This window comes from Microcebus murinus, chromosome 2 (genome assembly GCF_040939455.1).
Source record: "Microcebus murinus isolate Inina chromosome 2, M.murinus_Inina_mat1.0, whole genome shotgun sequence".
Taxonomy (NCBI): domain Eukaryota; kingdom Metazoa; phylum Chordata; class Mammalia; order Primates; family Cheirogaleidae; genus Microcebus; species Microcebus murinus.
Genome location: NC_134105.1, coordinates 122,957,711 through 122,969,864, shown reverse-complemented (window position 1 = coordinate 122,969,864; position 12,154 = coordinate 122,957,711).

Below are 12,154 nucleotides of genomic sequence, written 5' to 3'. Positions count from 1 at the left end.
TCTGGAGACGTCAGGAGCCATAGCAATGTAGGTTTCATTTTAAGAATTGAAATGTTCTGTTTGTTACTTTGCACCATTGTGAAAATACATACATGCACACACATACATACATGTATGTAGGCATACGTATGTATATATAAGGCAGAAACTTAACATACAAAAATGTTAATAATGGTTATATCCAGGTACCACCTGGTGTGTGATTCTGTTCATCATGCTTTAGTTTTAAATCTGGGGAGAAATTTATCTGGCTAACCACCCGTTTATTTATTTGTTTGCTTGTTTCTTTCAGGAAATGAATGTTCCTGGAAGGGCAGGGAAGCACCAAGGAAGTGGTGCTTTAACTAATTGACATAATTTAAAACACCCTGTCTTTGGGGGCATGATTCTGCTTTGGGGTAGGAATGAATGGTTTAACAGAATCCTGGAAAAAATCATTCTGTCTCTCCCCCTCACCGCTCCTCCCGCAGTGCCCTTCCTTCTCCACCCAGGCCGCTCTGCCTGCCCAGGCCGCTCTGCCTCCCCTGTCTCCTCTCTCACTCCTCAGGCTGTGTTCAGCTTGCCCTCCCATTGCCCGATCTATTTTCATGTAAAGAACAGATTTCTGGGAGCTCTTCTTCTTGTGTTCTGGCCCCTGTGGACTGGCCTGAATATACTGTCAGGGAATGATGTCGACCAACTGCAGGAAATGGATTAAATTACTCGTGCATAATTCTCTCTCAGGACTTGGGGACAAATGCAAGTAACCTCCTGGGACTCTGCGTTGGTGCGGCTGTCACGGCTCTCTGGCCGCCCCTGCGCTTCTGGAGCACCAGGGACTCGGATCAGAGCCTCTGCCTCCAGCTCATCTGTGGCTTCGGGCCAACGCTCATGCTTCCTGCCTTAGGGGTCCTTATTTGTAAGGGGACAGAATACCCACCTCGCTGAAGTCAAGGCTGGGAGACAGCTGCCCCCGCCAGAATAGAGTCCATCAAATAGATGTTTCATCCTTTCTTCCTACTTGGTCTCTCTGCTTCTTCGATTCAGCTTATTTTCTTAACTAAAAAATGACAATGCTCCTGTCACAACTTAAGGAGTGTCCTGCCTTTGTCTCCACAGCTGTATCTGGGCAAAGCGCAGACACACATAGAGACAGGGTTCAAGGATCTTAGCTCCAGGAGAATGACAGCCAAGAGAGGATCTCTTCTACGGAAACTTTTCTCAACTAAAACAAAGAAAAAAATACAGCAATCCGCTCATCTCACATCTCCCTATATGATCTCAGTTATTTATTCTGACTCAGGTACTAGACAGGTTCTTTTTATGTTTAACCTCGTAGAAGCCTCAAGCACCTTTGTGAGAAGAAAAGCAAAATTCAGAGAGGTTGCTTAAAGTGAAATTGCCAGTAAATGCTGAAAACAAGATTCAGAATTACAAGAAATCTGGACTCTTTATAAGGCCTGAGGTGGGTTCACTTGCTTTAATTTTGCTGCAATTTCCTTTCCCTGTTGCAAGGAGGCACACAATAAACCAAGTCTGAAGACAGTAATTAATCCAAAACACTGATATCTTAGTTATTAGCCTTGTTCTCTTTGAAACGATTCTTGCTTCTCTTTCTTTTTGTTACCTTCCTCTTAAAAATTTATAATCCAGTGGAGTGGCTTTTTGGGATTACCAAGGGACTCATGAGTTCATTTGTTCACAACTTCTAGACCCATCAACCCATTGTGCGCTGAGAACTGTGTGAGACAATGAAGACACACAGGCATCCATGAGGGTGCCATCTCGTGCACACAGAGAAGTGTGGCTATGCCGTGGCAAAGTCCTGTGGGAAGGGAGCACTGGAATGCTGATTCTCTCTACGCAATTGAAAGTGGGTGGATCGGTAGAAGCTATGCAGGTGCAGATACCAGGAAACCTATTGAAACTGATTGAAACAATAATGAAATTTATTGTCTCACAAAACACAATGTCCAAGTTGGTAGGCAAATTTACAGTATGGCAAGGTTTCCATTTCCATTTTTCTGCTTTGCTCTTAGCTCTGCCCTCTTTTGTGGGCTGAATTTAACCTCAGCTTCCCTACTGGTTGCAAGATGATGACCAGCAGCAGCATCTTGGGCAATGAGCTTTCTTGTTTGTTTTTAACAGGAGAGAGAGAAAAGTCTGCTCAAACTGTGGAAAAGATTTCTTCCCTTTGGGCAGTTCAGGTCATGCACCCACTCCAGGGACAATAGCATTCACATGGGACGTTACAGGGGAAAAGGATTATCATCATAGGCTCGGGTTTAAAAAGACCCTTTCCCTGAAATACATTTCACTTAAATCATATGCTTACTATAGAAAGTGATACAAAGACAAGATAAGTGAATAGACGCTGGTTAGGTAAGCGACAATATACATAGCAGTGGGGCTTAGAGGTGGAGTGACACTTGAGCTGGGTGTTGATGGATGAATTAGCGGGACAGAGAAGGGTCGACAGTACATTTCCAGCAAAGGAAACAGCTTGTGCCTTTGCTCAAGGACCTACCACACCGGATCCCTGGACTCTTGGTTCTGTGGGATCAAAGTGGAAGGAGGCAAGGGGGCTTGAAAGAGGTGGGGCGTCTAGGAAGGGACATGCATCCTTGTACGGCATTTGTTTTCAGTGTGCAGGCAATGGACAACTGGTAGCTTTTATTTTACAACAGGAAATGTGGGGTTGAATTTCTTTCATGATGATTAACTGACAAGCTGGAGTGTGGAGGATGGAGGGCTAGCACCAAGAAGAGGGCTGCACAGTTTCAGGTGAAAGATATTAAATTCCTGGTTAAACCCAGCTGGATGTGGATGCAGAGCTGAGCACATATAAGGGGCCTCTATGAGGTCGCATTTCCTACCGAAGTCCTATCGGAATCCACAAATCCCAGGAGTGAATCGACTGCGACAACTGAGTGAGAGAGAAGTAGAGGGAGGCTGGCATGGGACATGTCTGACCCCTCAGCCAGAGGACTGGGGCCTCAGGTGGAAGGAGGGAGAGAATGGGGTCTCATTCAGCTTACTTTCTGGGCTTGTCTGGTCTGAAGTGTTTGTCCTTTGCACGGAGGCTTCTGAGTGAATAAACTGAGACTTGTGATTTCAGGACGAGAAGCAGAGAGCCTCAGCACCCACTCAGTGGAGCATGGAGTTCCTCTCTCTGGTTCATGGTTATCTGTTTCTTCTCTTCCCCTTCACTCACACACTGGTAGATTCCTGATCTTGTTACCTGGGCTGTTTCTGCAACCACTGAGGCTGATGGACCCACTGCTCAGGATGGCTCTGGGACTTCAGGATCAGGCCTATTAGAACACTTATCAGGCAAAATCTGCTGCCAGTGGGTAACAGAGGAGAAGCCCCTCATCCACTCCTAGCCCCCATCTAGAGATGCAAGGACTGGGGTGTGTCTTCCTTGGTGGTCTTTTATTTTGGAATTCAAAATCTTCTGGAAATTATTTTTTCCCATCCCACTGAATTACTAAAGGACTCCTTCAACTCTAGGATGGAAATTTACCTTGATGGCAAGGAATTTACTCACTGGGGTGGGTGGGAATAGTGGGTGGCAGCCGTGTCCTGTGGCATGACATCAGGAGAGGTCACTCTCCTTCATTAATTTCCCCTGTCTAATGGATCGGTCTTGTCAGCACTATTTTGGTGACACCTACTCTAAAAGCCCTATCTTAAGCATTATACAATGTATCTATCAATTTATACCCCCTTAATATTTTTAAATTAAAAAAAGCAACTCCAAAGAGTTGTCCAAACTATTTCTACTTCCTTATCTCCCATTCTCTTCTTGAGCCACTGCAATCAGGTTTTCATCTCCACCATTGTATGGGAGTTGTCTTTATCAAGGTATCTGGGCCAGCTGTGGTGGCTCATGCCTGTAATCCCAGCAATTTGAGAGGCCAAAGTTGGAGGATCACTTAAGGCCAAGAGTTTAAGATCAGCCTGAGCAACATAGTGAGACCCCATCTCTCTCTACAAAAAATTAGCCAGGCATGGTGGCACTTGGCTATAGTCCCAGCCACCCAAGAAGCTGAGGCAGGAGGATCACTTGAGCCCAGGAATTTGAGGTTGCTGTGAGCTATGATGATGCCACTGCTCTCCAGCCCCCATCCTGGGTGACAGAGTAAGATCCTGTTTCCAAAAAAACCAGACATCTGTGATTTCAGTCTGGATAAGGCCAACATTCAATTCTCAATCCCCTTTCCTTAGTCTCTCATTGCATTTGACACAATTAGTCATTTTTCCTTTTTGAAAGTCTTTTTTTCATTTAGCTTTCGGTTGAACACACTGTATGGTCATCTACCTGCATAACTCCCTACTTCTTGAACTCCTTGGCTATGTCCTTTTCCTTTCAATGGCCTCTAAAATTTGGAGTATCCCAGGTCTCAGCCTTTGGACCTCTTTTCTTCCCACCTCCTGATAAGCTCATCTCCTTCCATGACTGTAAATCCCACTCATACGCCAAGGACCCACAAAGTGCTCCTGCATCCCCGAGCATCAAGCAGTGTACCCAGCCAGCCAGAAGATGCCTCTTGTGCATGTCAGCTAGGCGACTTGTGATGTTGTCTGTCATCTACTTTATAACACTGTGATGTAGAGTGTGCTCCAAAGGTGTGTTAGTTACTTCAAGCTACAGACAGTTGTTCTAATCAGGAACTTGCCCCACAGCTGGCTTCATTGCAGAAAGGCCGTCCTCCAGAGGCAGCTACTACACGCACTTCAGCTATCTTTAACTCTGATCAACACCAGACACTTTGCTAATTAGCATGCTGAAGTCAAGATTGGGTTTTCATTTATGAAATTAGTGGCTTGTTAATCAGCATAATGGGTGTTAGAAATGGGCTTTTATAGGTTGAATTAGAGGTAATCAAGATATAGGAATTGGCTAAAATGTTTTAGAGATATTCCCTACCCGCATAAAAACAGAATATAAGAATCCAGCAGCAAATAGGCTGGACTCTTAGGGATAGTACTTGAAGCTTTATTCTTAAGCAGTCCTCTTTCCAGCCATTGTGGCAAAGCGTTTTGGATGTCTGACTCTGCCTTGGAATATTATTTTCTGCTGAGTGAACTCATTCAAGGCAGTGGTTGACGCCCCTGGAAGGACTGTGAGTTGGGACCAAATCAAGCTTACAGAGCAGGTGTATAAATTGCTCTGTGCCTACTTGTTAATGACATTATGTCTGCATATGTGGTAAAAGCAGATCTGAGACTTGCTTTCATTATAACTTGGTAATGAGATTATAGGGACAGCGACTAATTCACCAATTTCTACTCTTTCCATGGCTACAGTTGTCTACCACAATGAACCTAAGAGTTGTGCATTATCAAAGTGGCTTATGTTCGTTTCAATACACTTCAAATTAACATGGCCCACACAGAGCTCCTTTTTCACCTCCAGCCCTCCCTAGCCCCAGGATCCCTCTTCACAGCAAAGGGCGCCAGCTCTCACGCGCTTGCTCAGGCCTAAATGCAGCACCTTGCCCGCAACTCCAACCCGCCTCACACCACAGCCTAGCCACCGACAGGCCGTCTCAGTCCTGCCTTCAAAGCGCAGCTGCCGTCTCCACTGGTCGCCCTCGTCTCCACAGCAGCCCCCTGACTGTCTCCCGCTTTCCCACTGCCTCTGGCTGGTTCCGCAGAGCTGCCAGAGCCATCTGCCAAAGACGTCAGTGAGATCACGTTGCTCTCCTGCTCTAACCCCTACAAAGCGTCCGATCACTCTCAGAATACAGTTCCAGCAGCTTACCCATGTTCTTTAAGACTCCTTGTGATTGAGTCCTGACCCCCCATCTCCAACCTCAGCTTCTCCGACTTTTGTCTCACTTTGCTTTTTAAATCTTCAATCTTCTCTCTGTTCCTTCAACTTCTCCAATCCTTCCCTGCCTCAGGGCCTTTCCACCTGCTGCTCCTACCTCAAACATGCTCTCTCCCCTCATCTCTGTTCATGTGCACCTCTTTAGAGAGGACATCCTTACCCACCACCCAGTCTACAGTGGCCTCATTTCAGTATTCACTATCTTCTTGCCTGCTAAATTTTCTTCCTAACATACATCTTGTGGGAGGACATGATATTATATCTTTATTTGTTAAAGACATTCTGGTCTGTTTTCCCCATGAGATAAAAAGCTCCGTGAGGGCAGAGACATGATATCTTGTTAACTGTGACATCTCTAGGAAGGACAACAGTGTTGGGCATATAGTAAAGAAATATTCCTTAAATAAATGTGGAATGAATGAATGGTTCCAATATTCCAAAATATGTTTCTGTTTCCCCCATGGTGTATGTCCAAGCACATTGCAATTAGAGCGGCAGTGGGGGAGTGAGGTGTCTCCGTGCACTGTGCTCATATTGACCCATTTACTCTCGTAACTTTCCCTCCTGGCATGCCTCTGGCTTGCAGGGAGTGTCGAGGACGCAACTGTGAGTGAGCCAGACAAATTACCTGCCCTCATGGAATTTACAGTCCAGTAGTCCAATTATGATGAGATAATTCACCCAATTATGATGAGAGTAATAAGGGAAAACAATAGAAGACAAAAATAGAAAATGGCAGGGGGACATCAGTTGACAGAATGTGGTTAAGGCAGCATCTCTGAAGACATGGCCTTATGCTGAGGCCTGAAGGATGAGAATGAGCAGCAATGCGGTAGAGTAGACAGCAAGAACAAAGGCCCTGAGGCAGGAAAGAACTTGGCTGATCCCTACGGCTGAAGGCTTACATGGCTACAGAGTTGTGAGTGAAAGTGGGGACCATGTCTGACATTGAAAAGAAAGGCCAGGACCAGGCAGCCAATGTTTACGCAAGGTGGGTATTGTAATTTTTTCAATTGCAAAACAATTGAAGTATTTTGGGCAATAGTAAAATGATCATACTTTAAAAGTTGCCCTGGAGGCTGGGTGGAAAATTGATTGGGTGTGAGGCCAGAGTGAGAACAGAGAGGTCAGTTAGAAGACAGTTGGGATGCTCAAGCTAGTAGTGGTGGGAGTTTGGACCAGGGTAGTGGCAAATGAAAGGCAAAGATGTAGACAGAGTATAGCTGTACTTCAGTGCCAGGAGGAGTAGGGAAATGGCACGGGGCTACCCCGGGATAGATACATGGCAGACTGTCGTAAGTATGTGGCTATATTGCATCACTGGGGAAACAGAAGTAAGAATGGTTCCCAGACTTCTGGCTTTACCACCGTGAGAAGAGGCATCGTTGCTTTCTGTGGTGGGGAGACTAAGGAGAGACACGGCACTGAGAGGAGCAATTACTTCTGATTTAAATATTTTCATTGTGAGATGGAGTCAGCACATCCTGCTAAGCAGGCAGTTGAATACACCAAGTCAAGTAGAGGAGAGTTCTGGGCTAGATGTAGCAATGTAGGATCCATTAGGACATAGGAGGTGCTTAGAGCTGCTGGGAAGCTAGAATGTCCCCCAGGAAAGACTGGAGAAGAAAAGATGTTCCAGAATGAGTCCTCGGGGAAGTCTAACAGTCTTTTTCTAAATTTCAGCATATTACAGGAGTACAAATGTTTAGGTTACATATATCGTGCTTGCCCCACCGGAGTCAGAGGTTCAAGTGTGTCCATCCCCCAGACGGTGCACACTGCGCCCATTAGGTGTGTATATACCCATCGCCTCCTCCCCCCACATGTCTGACACCCAGTGAATGTTACTACTATGTGTGCACATAAGTGTTGATCAGTTAATACCAATTGGCTGGTGAGTACATGTGGGGCTCGTTTTTCCATTCTTGTGAGACTTCACTTAGTAGAATGGGCTCCAGCTCTATCCAGGAAAATACAAGAGGTGCTAGATCACCATTGCTTTTTTGGGACTGAATAGTACTCCATGGTATACATATACCACATTTTATTAATCCACTCATGTACTGATGGGCACTTGGGTTGTTTCCACGTTTTTGCAATTGTGAATTGTGCTGCTATAAACATTCGAGTGCAGGTGTCTTTTTTACAGAATGTCTTTTTTTCCTTTGGGTAGATGCCCAGTAATGGGATTGAGGAGAGGCTTGGAAGGAAACTAAGAGAAGGTGAGATAGAAGGAAATCCGGGAGAGTGTGGTATCCTGAGGACAAAAGAAGGAAGTGTTTCTAGTAGGAAGTCTGTCAGTTAGGATGTGTGCTGTTGAAACACTCAGCAAGATGAGGAGGGAATAGTGCAGATTGCATTTGGCAACATAGAGGTTGTTAACTTTGACAAGAGCAGTTTCAGTTGAGTAATGGAGACAGAAGTCAGATGTCGTTACTTGAAGAGTAAATTGGAGGAGCGGAGAGTACAGAAAGTTTGTGTTTAGGAAGTTTGGCTGTGGAGAGGAGCAGAAAAATGTCGCAATACCTGGAGAAGTATGTGGGGTCAGGGAGAATTTACCAATTTTTTATAAAATGGGAGATTATAGAACTTGTTTGATACTAATGGGACTGTTTCAGGAGAGAGGGAGAGATTGTGCCGAAAAGAGAAGACATGTTGCCTTTAAAAGTCAACTGAGAATGGGATCCAAAGTAGAAACAAAGAGATTGATTGGCTTGTGGTAGGAGCAGAGTTTCTATTGTTTCAGACTCAGGGTGTAAAAAGTCCTCACTTTCCTGTGTGCTTGCTGAGGCCCCAGAGCAGAGACTGGCAGATGGGAGTGTCTCTGCACTGTGAAGCGAGCTACTGTGTCATCCAGGCCAGACCCAGAATGAGAGGTGTTGCCTCCGTGGCCTGCCAGCTAACTCCTGTTTTGTCTTCTCCGCCTGTCAGTTAACTCCAGGCACTGTAAGAAAAGGCTGAGTCCATGGCAGAAGCTGAGTGAGAGTCTTGGGAGATGTCAGTTTGCCCTTGCTCCCGACATGAGAAACAGGGGTTGCTTTCCTCCCACTCCAACCAGTGAGGAAGGGCTTGGTCTGCATCCCCCGGATGCTGGGACCTTAGAGACTGCGGCCTACCTGACCACTCCTGAAAAAGTCTGCAGAGGCAAGGCCGTGGGGGCTGCCGGTGGCAGCACAGACAGGAGAGGTTCTCTGGGAATGGCCTGCCCTTCCGAAGTTACCAGATGGAAATGTTTGATTTTCTCCTCCCACAGGCACTATGTAAACCTCACAAAGGCAGATCGTGTTGGGGCTTCCCAATAGGACAGTCTGGAGACATGAGGAGCCGCAAGAGTGAAAGTCTGTGTTAATAGGCGAGGACGCAGGGGGTGGCCGGGGACCCATCGCAGTCCCTCTGGAGAGGACGTTTCCCACGCCAGGGAACAGCAGACAGAGCCTGCAGTTGGGAGACGTGTGAAGGACCAGAGTGACGGCACGGAGCCGCATTCCGGCTGCTGCCAGAGAGCCGGCCGCCAGTGCTGCGGCACAGACACCTGCAAAGGAAGGCGGTGGCCTTTTCTCTGACACTCTTCTCCTGAGCGCAGCCTAGAGGGGGCCAGCACAGGAGTGAGACAGTGGGAGAGCTGTGGAAGGAGAATAAAAGCAGAAGTGGACAGAGGGTGAGGAAGCCAATCTCATCCTACTTCCAGCCTCTGGGACCGAGTAGGCATCCAGCTCCCTCGTGGGGGACCAGGTGGGGGTCCAGCTCCCTCGTGGGGGACCAGGTGGGGGTCCAGCTCCCTCGTGGGGGACCGGGTGGGGGTAGATCTCCCTCGTGGGGGACCGGGTGGGGGTAGAGCTCCCTCGTGGGGGACCGGGTGGGGGTAGAGCTCCCTCGTGGGGGACCGGGTGGGGGTAGAGCTCCCACGTGGGGGACCGGGTGGGGGTAGAGCTCCCTCGTGGGGGACCGGGTGGGGGTAGAGCTCCCTCGTGGGGGACCGGGTGGGGGTAGAGCTCCCTCGTGGGGGACCGGGTGGGGGTAGAGCTCCCTCGTGGGGGACCGGGTAGGGGTAGAGCTCCCACGTGGGGGACCGGGTGGGGGTAGAGCTCCCTCGTGGGGGACCGGGTGGGGGTAGAGCTCCCTCGTGGGGGACCGGGTGGGGGTAGAGCTCCCACGTGGGGGACCGGGTGGGGGTAGAGCTCCCACGTGGGGGACCGGGTGGGGGTAGAGCTCCCACGTGGGGGACCGGGTGGGGGTAGAGCTCCCACGTGGGGGACCGGGTGGGGGTAGAGCTCCCTCGTGGGGGACCGGGTGGGGGTAGAGCTCCCACGTGGGGGACCGGGTGGGGGTAGAGCTCCCTCGTGGGGGACCGGGTGGGGGTAGAGCTACCACGTGGGGGACCGGGTGGGGGTAGAGCTCCCTCGTGGGGGACCGGGTGGGGGTAGAGCTCCCTCGTGGGGGACCGGGTGGGGGTAGAGCTCCCTCGTGGGGGACCGGGTGGGGGTAGAGCTACCACGTGGGGGACCGGGTGGGGGTAGAGCTCCCACGTGGGGGACCGGGTGGGGGTAGAGCTCCCACGTGGGGGACCGGGTGGGGGTAGAGCTCCCACGTGGGGGACCGGGTGGGGGTAGAGCTCCCTCGTGGGGGACCGGGTGGGGGTAGAGCTCCCTCGTGGGGGACCGGGTGGGGGTAGAGCTCCCTCGTGGGGGACCGGGTGGGGGTAGAGCTCCCTCGTGGGGGACCGGGTGGGGGTAGAGCTCCCTCGTGGGGGACCGGGTGGGGGTAGAGCTCCCTCGTGGGGGACCGGGTGGGGGTAGAGCTCCCTCGTGGGGGACCGGGTGGGGGTAGAGCTCCCACGTGGGGGACCGGGTGGGGGTAGAGCTCCCTCGTGGGGGACCGGGTGGGGGTAGAGCTCCCTCGTGGGGGACCGGGTGGGCGTCCAGCTCCACGTGGGGCGGGGGGTAGGCTGGATGAAAGCTGAAGCTGTGTTATCACACTGCCTTTGACTCTGTCACCACTTTACAAGCTTTATGTTCCATTAAGTCCTGAGAGTGACAGGAGAAATAAAGACATACCCGAGAGTCATCCAGGGTGGGGAGGGAGTCTGAAGGAGCCAAGGTGAGGGAGAAGGAAGTTGCTTTCTGCCTGCCCTTGGCTGAGTCCAGCTTCTTCAGTAAACTGGTTATAGCTTACATTTGTTTCTATCCTAAAATTTTGTGATGTTTACATTGTTGCAGTGCAAATGAAACTTGTGTACGACAATTTACAATCACTGCCATATTTCCTGTTCTGTCATGTTGTGGACCAGGTTCACACATCTAAAAGCATCCAAAAGCCTAGCAGGTAGCAGAAATGAATGAAGCAGGTCAGAAGCAAGACAGTAGAGGAGGGTGAGGATGAAAGAACGCATGGCTTTCCAATGTCTTAGAAACCCTCTCTGGCTCACACGGCACCGATATGCAGACTCCCGACCCGGGCCAGGGCCAGCCCGCATTGCAGTAATGTGGCCATGGGGTTGGGACAGGGAACAAGGCAATGTGACATGTCCTCATCTCACATTCCTACATGCTAAGATGATGTTCTTTGCTAGGAAAGTGTAGAAATATTTTGAGATTTCCCAAATCTATAATTTATAATTTCTTGTCAGCATTCTAGTTACACATAAAAAAGCATCAACCTGTCATCTTCCCTGACAGAAGAATAGATGAGGAGAGAAACAGAAAGTGTGCTCACAGAACTTTTTCTATCCCATGCCAGATCCTGGTAATGAACACCAACACAACACAAACCATTTGCCTTACCAAGGAAACCACATTGTTGTGTTTTGTTTTGTTTTTTGAGACAGAGTCTCGCTGTCACCTGGGCTAGAGTGCCGTGGCTTCAGCCCAGCTCACAGCAACCTCAAACTCCTGGGCTCAAGCAATCCTCCTGACTCAGCCTCCCAAGTAGCTGGCACTACAGGTGTGTACCACTATGCCCATCTAATATTTTCTATTTTTATTTGAGATGGGGTCTCGCTCTTGCTTAGTATGGTCTCAAACTCCTGACCTCAAATGATCCTCCTGCCTTGGCCTCCTAAAGTGCTAGGAGTGCAGGTATGAGCCACCACGCCTGGCCAGAAACCACATTTTAAAAGACTTCTGTTTGATTCGTTAAATAGTGACTGATTTCCTACTATGTTCAAGAAAATATTAGAAGGTCAGCTTTGACCAGAAGAAACTGTACACTCTGGTGCGTAATCTTATAATTTGAAGCTATGCCTGAGTAGCAATATGCTAGCCTCAAGCAAAATATCCTGGCAACAAATAAGAGCTCCCTCAACCTAAAACAAAACATATAAGAGAATTTCATATAAGT